The sequence below is a fragment of the Cornus florida genome, unplaced genomic scaffold, assembly GCF_030987335.1.
Source record: "Cornus florida cultivar Cherokee Brave unplaced genomic scaffold, ASM3098733v1 CherokeeBrave_3.0.0_Hap2_Chr04, whole genome shotgun sequence".
Classification (NCBI taxonomy): Eukaryota; Viridiplantae; Streptophyta; class Magnoliopsida; order Cornales; family Cornaceae; genus Cornus; species Cornus florida.
The window spans coordinates 52,688,757-52,697,350 of NW_026775574.1; the positions used below are offsets into that span (position 1 = coordinate 52,688,757).

The 8,594-nt window shown below is 35.2% G+C and overlaps 1 long non-coding RNA gene across 1 annotated transcript; it reads left to right on the top strand.

Moving 5' to 3' along the window:
• The first annotated feature begins 414 nt into the window (after nucleotides 1–414).
• LOC132303239 (uncharacterized) lies at nucleotides 415–8,294 on the top strand. The gene is made up of 2 exons (XR_009481150.1): nucleotides 415–1,040; nucleotides 3,848–8,294. It is a non-coding gene; the product is annotated as an uncharacterized LOC132303239 (long non-coding RNA).
• Nucleotides 8,295–8,594: the final 300 nt, after the last annotated feature.

Here is an 8,594-nt window from a genome sequence, read left to right on the forward strand (position 1 = left end):
TGAAAGGGCATGGAAGCCCAATAGTTTCATTGACAAAAGACCTTCAATCTCATTTGAATCAAATCTAACAAGTTCCTTAGGAAATGGTTTGTTGGGTGGGATTCAAAATTCCATTCACCCTGTCAAGGAGGGGATGCATAACAAGATTTTTTATCCAGGCTAAAAGAGCCCAACGTCTTACTAGAGACGTTAAAGACTAGTGCATTTCGTAGGGTTTCCCAACCCTATTCCTCCCTCATTTCTGGTTTTTATGTTTTCTGTGTCGTCTAAATATGAGTTGAATTGAAAAATCCGGCTTACGGGCCATTTTTTGCATTTTGTGCACTTCCAGTGAGGTTTTGATCAATCGAACTTTAGTTCGATTGATCGAAAGTCCACTTCGATCGATCAAACCCACTGAATTGAGGACTTTTCAAATTCCATTTTGACTGATCAAAGTTTGTTCCAATCGATCGAAATACATTTCAATCGATCAAAGCCAAAAGTTCAATCGATCAAATTCATTCGATCGATCGAAATTGCGTCTTTTCAATTTCTGGAAAACCCTTTGGCCGTTCAGTTCCTAAAACTTAATTTTATTTTTCTTTTTCTTTTCTCTCTCCTCCTCCCCTATTTTTCTTTTCTTTTTATTTTTCTTTTTCTTTTTCTTTCTTTCTTATCTCTATTCCTCCTTCTCATTCTCTTCGTTTTCTCTCGGCCGAACCCTCTATCTCTCCCTCTCCCAATTCGCCACTTTCTGTCTCTCTCAACCTCCCTCAATCTCTCACTCTCTATCACAACTACCACCACTCCACCTCCCTGCTCAAGCGCTGGTAAACCTCAAGCGGCCAAGCTTCGCTGCCATCTCCATAGAATCCGCCGGCGGAATAATTGGCCCCAAGGCCAAATCCCCCCATCTAATCCCTCTTTTCTCTTTCAGGTAGCATCAAAGACATTATCTCTGGCCGATTTAGGTCAAGGAGACCTCGAACTAAGCTCCGGCAAGCTCTGCAATTTTCGACAAGACTCCAGCGAGTCTCTAGTCGTCTTCTCTAACCACGGTTGGTCGAATTTTTTTCCAGAATTTCCCGAATCCCTTTGTTTTATCCTCTTCTTCATTCCTTTGGGTTGGGTATGTTCCGAATACTTTTTATTTTTATTTTTATTTTGTTTACTTTATTTTCTCTTTTATTTATTTTTCTTTGTTTTGATTTCATTTGATTGTTGCACTTTATTTGCATTTTTTATATGCTTGTAGATATATAAAACTTAAAAATGTAGAAAATCAAAATGGAAAATAAAATAAAAATTGAAAATAATCAAAACAACTAAAAAATTAAAAATAAAAATGCAAAAATATTGGGAACATTTGATTTGGATTGGCTTTTGATGTTGGTTGAATGTTGATGGGAACAAAATAGACATGGATGATGGACTATGGTTGTTGATGTAGTTAGAAGGAGAATGGGCAAAATTTTCATTGGATTTGTGAATTATTGTGGGCGGTGTCCCTATTTGTTGAATGTGATTGATTCTATTTCATATATTGTTAAATGAATGAAATACATGAATTTGTTGTGTTTGAAAAATTTTGGGATGTCCATTTTTTAAGGGGAAACCGTGCCGGATTTTCGTAAAATTTTTTGAACTTTGTTTTTAAAATTCAAAAAAGGCATGTGGTTGATTTTTGGACTTGAAATAGAATTTGCAAAGAGTTTTTAAAAGTTAAAAGGATGAATTGAATTTTAAAAGAGAAAATTTCCAAGTCTTTGAAAAATGGTTTTGGAGTGTCAAGTTGAAAATGAAATGAATTTGGAATGATGTTTGTTGATTTGAATTGCAAATTTGAATGTCAAAATGAAATTTTTGTCTTGAGACTTAAAGGAAAGGAAAATTTCTTTGAACTTGAAATATTTTTGAACTTAAAGTGGCATTGAAAAATTGAAATGTTGTGAACATAGTGCTGTCTTGTTTCATTTACTTGTCATGAATTTGAAATGCATGGATGTGCTTTAAATTGTCTTAATTGATTGAAAGCATGACTTGACTTGAAATCGTACTTTTGAACTTGAATTTGCAAAGTCTTGTCTTAAATGCTCAAAGTGCTTCAAATGGACTTCTTTGAAAAGTTTTGACTTCTAATTGACTTTTACCCATGATTCAAGTGCATAGTTTTAGTAAAATGATTCTTGAATGTTTGATCACACTTGTTGGGTTTCAAATGATTAAAAAGGGAAATTTTTGAACCTTGTTTAAGAATAAGAAGTCGAGTTGCATGATTCCTTCTTTTGATGTTCATTCATTGCATGATTCTTGTCATAAAGCTTTTATACAATGCAATTGAATGTTTTGACTCAAAAAGTTTTCAAAAATTCCAATTTGACCCCAAAAGTGTTGAGTAATTCCAAAGTTGACCAAAATGCCCTTGTCTGAGTTGAAGCTTGTTCCATTTGATTCATTTCCATCCATTTGCATGTGATAACTGCCTTTGAACTTGTTGGTGATAAATTCTTGATTTTTGCCATATTAGGGCTCAAGTTTGATATATTTTAAGCATCCTTGTCATGATTTTGCTCTTCTCTGGTAAAATGACTAATTGCGTTCCAACCCAACTTTTTGAAGTCATATGATTCCATTGTTGCCTATAGACCTTGAAACTTATCAAATGTGATTTCTTTTGAATAATTGTGTGCACTTTGAGAATAATTGCAACTTGTTGCTTGTATAAACACCATTTTGCACACACTTATGTCACATTGACACTTTTGAGCGTTTCTGTGCATTCTTTGAGCCTATCTTTTTGGAATTGATTTCTAACTAATTTTAGGGCTGTGTAATGCCAACGTGAGATTAAAATGCATGATTTGGATGTAGTTTCTATTCTTTGGCTTTAGTCTCACTTTCCGAGCTTTAATTAAATTTTGAAATGAAATTTGAACCAAGTTTGGGAATATGAGTATATTCTCTGGATATTTGTCTGTTAAATGCCATTCAATATCATGACCTTATGATTCATTTCTAAGAGCCAAGTAAGGGCTTATAACCGAGGTTCTTTTTGGTCCAGATTTTGATTCCACTATGGTAAGTTTCTTGTATTCTCAGTTTTTGATTCTCTGCTTCATTTAAACCTTAGAGGGGGTCATGAGCCATGAGTGATCATAGGCCGGACTTTGCTTTTGTTGCATTGCAGTACAGGATATTTCTTTATCTGGAGTTTTTGTTGATATATGTGCGTCATTCTGATATATGCCATCTAGTTACATACCATGTCCAGGATTCTTTCTTGCACTTGCCCGTCATAACATGCTTTGATTGTAGTGTTTTGCAACCATGCACTTCAGTTAGTCTTTATTACATGACATGCCTGCTTCTTGAATCCCAGGTTAACATTTACCATGATTATCCATGCTTTTTGTTATCCTGTTTACTCCATTTGATCTTAACTATTCCATTTATAGAAATTCTTGCTTAGGAATTGATACGATGTCATCCTAGGGTCTACTTGTCATGTTATTGCAGCATCTACTTGAGTTTTTGGATCGTGAATGCACGTTGCATCATTTATCCACATCACAGCCTACGGTTGCCCTGTTGATCATATTTCTGCTTAAAATATTCCATATGTGACTTTTCTGCCCTCCATGCCGTCATTGCATATCTAAGATTGCTTATTGTGCTTTGATTTGTTCTGTCTAGCTGAGGCATGTAGAATGATAATCTTGAAGCTTTCTTAATCATTTCTTGCACAAGCATGATCTTACTTGTCTATTTGCTATTTCTATCTGATTCAGGCATGCTTTGTGTTTTCTTATTAGTTGCTTACCTTGTTCTATACTTGTGCACCAACTTATTCTTCTTGCTTTTGCAGATGCAACGTAGACGAAAAAATCTTGCTAGAAAGCGAGTACTAAGAGCTCCATAGCCTCCATCTCGAGTGGCAGAGTCTTCTTCATCGTCTTCATCTTCTGCATCAGTCCATTCTGAGCCATTTTCTATGGATACCGAGCATACTATTATTCTAGAGGTTCCTGCTGAGTCTTACTCCCGTAAGATGCAGGAGCCCGAGTACAGATTTGACCGTGATCTTTTCTCTGCATTGGACCAGACCAAGTGGTCCTATGATGAGCTGGTTCAGAGGGGCATTGATGCTATTATGACACCAGTAGATACAGTTGTATATCCCCGGTTGGTTGTACTATTCTACCAGCACCTCCGAATGGACGACACCATTGACGGCCAGGAGATTAATATTTCTCTCCCGGCCATAGCTGCTGCTTGCCAATGCCCCCACTCATCCCCATTGGTTGTTGATTCTCAGGATCCATTATATCCTACTGCTCCACCTTTTCCACCTGAGTAGACCATGGTCGCTGCATTATTTCCACATGCTGCATTTAAAGGCCACACTTTTGTAGATCGGGTTGAGATTGATCACCGGTATTGGTTCTTTGATTCAGTGTTGCACCTCAATGTTTTGCCATCAGGCCATGGTACTCAAAGGTGGGAGGGATCTTTTAGGCTCTTTACTATTTAAGCCAGGGTTACTGGATTTCTATACCTACACTCATTTGGTAGCTTATCCAAAAGTTCTAGAAGAATCTGCATCATACGTAGTGTAGTGACCCGGTCATTTTCCTCCCTTTCTTTTTTCTGAAATTTTACGGATAAATTTTTTCCGTTTAATTTTCTTTTCCGAGTTCAGTTTCTCATCTCATAGTGTCATCTTTAGTGCTCAAAAATGGTTTCTGAGACTCATTTGGATTGACAACTTCCTTTGAGAACCGAGTCATTTCCACATTTTCACTTTTCAGACATTATTCACTTTTGTCCTTTTCCCTATTTCGTCTTTCTACCTATTCTGTTTTCCCCGTTTGTCACTTTGTTGTCAAAACCTCACTTTTCAGGTTCCGACTTAGTATTTGACTTCACGTGTCTTCATCCTCAGTGATTTCCACGAAATACGTATCTTTACTTTTGCAAGAAAGTACTTTAGTTGCTCCCAGTGACCATAGGGGCATGGATGCACAATTCTTCAAAATCTTTTTCTTTTCTTATGGTGTTTTTCGTAAATATCTTTTGAAGATATTTTATTTCAGGGGTTTTTAAGAAAATATTTTTGGAAGATATTTTCATTCTGGGGCATTAGTGCAGTTTTTACTTTTTGGAAGGGCTATTGTGCAATTAACGAAAGTTATTGCAAATATACCTCGTCTGGAGCCTGGATCCTCGTATGGGATTCATTTTCACATTTCGTTGAGTCGTGTACTCTTAGAATTCCGTTCTGGTCATTTTTCTCCAGTTTCAGAGTTTTTGACCCTAGTTGTTGCCGAACTTATTCGGGGCATATTTCTCTGCTCGGGACTCAGTTTTTGACACTGTTTCTTTTTTTGTTCATGTTTTCTCATTTTGAATCTTTTTCGTTCATAGAGTTTCACCGTTTGAGTACGTCTGCTCAAAATCCACTTTTCTGGACCTCGCGGGGCACTTTTTGAGATTTTCTATAAATTTGGGACTTAAAGAAGAAAAATCAGATTTTCTTCTTCTTCTACCTCTCTTGGCCGGCAGCAATGGATGCCCATGGGGCTGCCACCTTTTCTTCTTCTCCTCCACTTGATTTCCTAAGTGAAAAGTCTTTGGCCTTAACGTTTGTTGTTCGCCTAGTCGTGCTCTACCTTTCAGCCTTATTAGAACCCATTTCTGACCAAATTTTGAGTTCAGGTTTGAAGTCAAGTTGTGATTTTCATGGGGCTTCTTGGGGATTCTTGTTCATCGTGTTGTCCCAGACAAAACCCTTCGATATCGTCGGATTCAGAGCACTTTTATTTCGGTAAGTTTTTGAGATTTTCATCTCAAATAGAGGTAGGGGGTGTTATAATTTATATTCTTGTTATATAGCATGATATTGATGCTTATAATACTTGTTTACATACTTAAATATAAAATCTAGTGATTTTATTATTTAATTTTCTTGAATGAGATTTGATTTTCCTGGTTGTCCATAGTTTGTTTTAAATATGTGGCATGATAGGATATTACCCCTTGACATGATCATTGACATATATTAAATTGAGAGCTTTTGGATAAGTAATGAAGTTTTTATTTAATATTTATCTTAAGTGAAATTTTAATTCATGTGGCCTTAACTAGTTTGAAATCAATGTGTGTTAGCATATTATATTAGGCCCTAGCATGCCCTTCAACATAGATGAATTTGAGAGTAATCGGAGGTGTTTTAAAATCTAGAGAATATTTAATTAATTGATTAATTAATTTATTCCATGTGTACTATTCATCTCATTTGAATTCCGACTTGATATTCTTGATATGTATGTTATATAATTTCATATATATTAAATCTAGAATATTTGATTTCGTTTTGAAACCTTTCATTTATTATTTTTCTAGTGTTAAAGTTTAATACTCATGGCCGTGTCTTGCTTAGAATTCACTTGTATCATATTTTTAAATCAAGTCTTGACATGTTGTATAACATATAATAAATTGAGATCATTTGGATGAATTTCAAAATCTAAAGATTTTAAGTAAATGAATTAATTAAAATCAATTCAATGGCTCCTAGGTCTAGATTAAGTTTCTAACTTGGCATTCATGATTTTCATGACAAGTTCCTTCACGTGTAACAATTTGAGAATAACCGGATAAGTTTTGAAACTTCTATTTAATTATTTCCTTTGTATGGGACTTAATTCACATGGTCGTATATCGTATGAAATGAACTTGTAACTTGATACTAAACTTGTCCTTGACATGACCATTGACATGCCTTATTCGGGGAATAATTGGACTTGCCTTGTAATCTTGACAATTTAATCCCTTAAGTAGATTAAATTTCCTTATATGCTTCCATCGCGTTAATCATGCTTTGATATTGAACTCGTGTTAACTTATGAATTGGACTTGTATTTCTTGTACCTTCATCTTTTTATCAAGCATCGTGACTCCTTGTAGCTAGGTTTCATTAATGTATTTAATGAACATGCACATTTGTCTTGGAATGGTTTAATTACACGTGTTGTTTAGTGAGTAATTGAATCATCTATCTTATACTTGTGGTATATTTACTTCAATAGATTTCATGTGCTATATATATCTTGGTTCTAGTCTATATAGATGTACACTATGATTTCTTGACATTTCACATACCATCATATTTGAGAACTTAGGGCATGACTTATGTGTTCCAAAATCTTAGTTGTGCATGAAACGTGGTTAATGCATTTCTTGTATTTTTATACTATCTTGGTTTGCACAACTTGTTGATTTTGGGACTTGGGATATCAATCAAGAATTGACATGGCTAAGACTTGGTTCTAGTACGGGGGAATGTCCTCCTACACTATTGTGTGCACTAGGGGAAAGGTACCCATGGGTTAGTAGACCTAAAATGATCTCAAGAATACGGTTTTAATCCGGGCGTTATCCGAGTTTCCACATTGGTTGATTTTACTCCTTAAATTTTAAGTTGCTATTCCTTGAAGATTTCAACTTGTCGTGTATGTGAAATGCACCAATCTTGGTTCATTACATAGATTTTATGCTTCATTCGTGATTTTATTCCTTAAATTTCAAGTGTTGCATTCATTGAAGATTTAAAACTCTTTTCATGTTATATGGAGTATTCTATCCTTGTTTAAATACATTGATATTATGCCTTGTTCTTGATTTCATGTATAACTTTTTTCGTGTTTCATGGAATGTCCCATCCTTGTTTAACTGCATAGATATTATTCCTTGTTCCTGATATCATGTATTACTCTCAATCATGTAAATTGCATTTGATAATGTGATCCTAGTATTCTAGTATTCGTCTTATCGTGTTCTTGGATTATCCTGACTTGATTTGTTTCATATATGTATATATATACCATGATTCGTGTCGATATCATCCTATGGTAGCTTTGGATGCTCCCTGAGTCTCACTCTTAACATAGACATTAGGTGGCATGACTCTTTTAAACTATTTCATGTTAGTCTAAAAATCTCTAAAGAAATCGAGTCAATGCATGCTCATTCTCTACGAGTAAACTTGTTTACTCACCCTGGAGTTAAAGGGAGATTTGTTCAGGTACGAAGACTTGGTTCGTGATGCTTGTCGTTCATTGGGATAGCTTGTAGCTTCGAGTTTCCATTTCATGCTAGTGTTAGCATGAAATATCATTTAGTAGCCTCATGTATCAAACTTGTATTCTTTGATTTCATTTATGTAATGTGTACATAGGTACACTCTTTTCATTGTATTCCACATGTATAATATGAGGCCAAGGGCCAAGCATGTTTATATTTGTACTTACACTCATTTGGTGCCACATTTTGTTTTGAAATGTATTTTTTTTTATCAACCATGGAGGTTTGGCATGTCAAACCTTGTAAATGGAATGTAATGAGGCCGTAGGCCATTGTAACATGTTTAAAATCTCATATTACACTTGCGTGTATGTTCACATCATCACACATTAGTTTATAATGCAAATTGATCATGCCATGGGGATTTCAATGAGACTTATGAATTCTTTCATCATTTGGTGCATAGTAGGCTGATTCTTAGTTTTTCGACCTATTTTGATCGACCGATGGCTTACTTCAGTCGATCAATT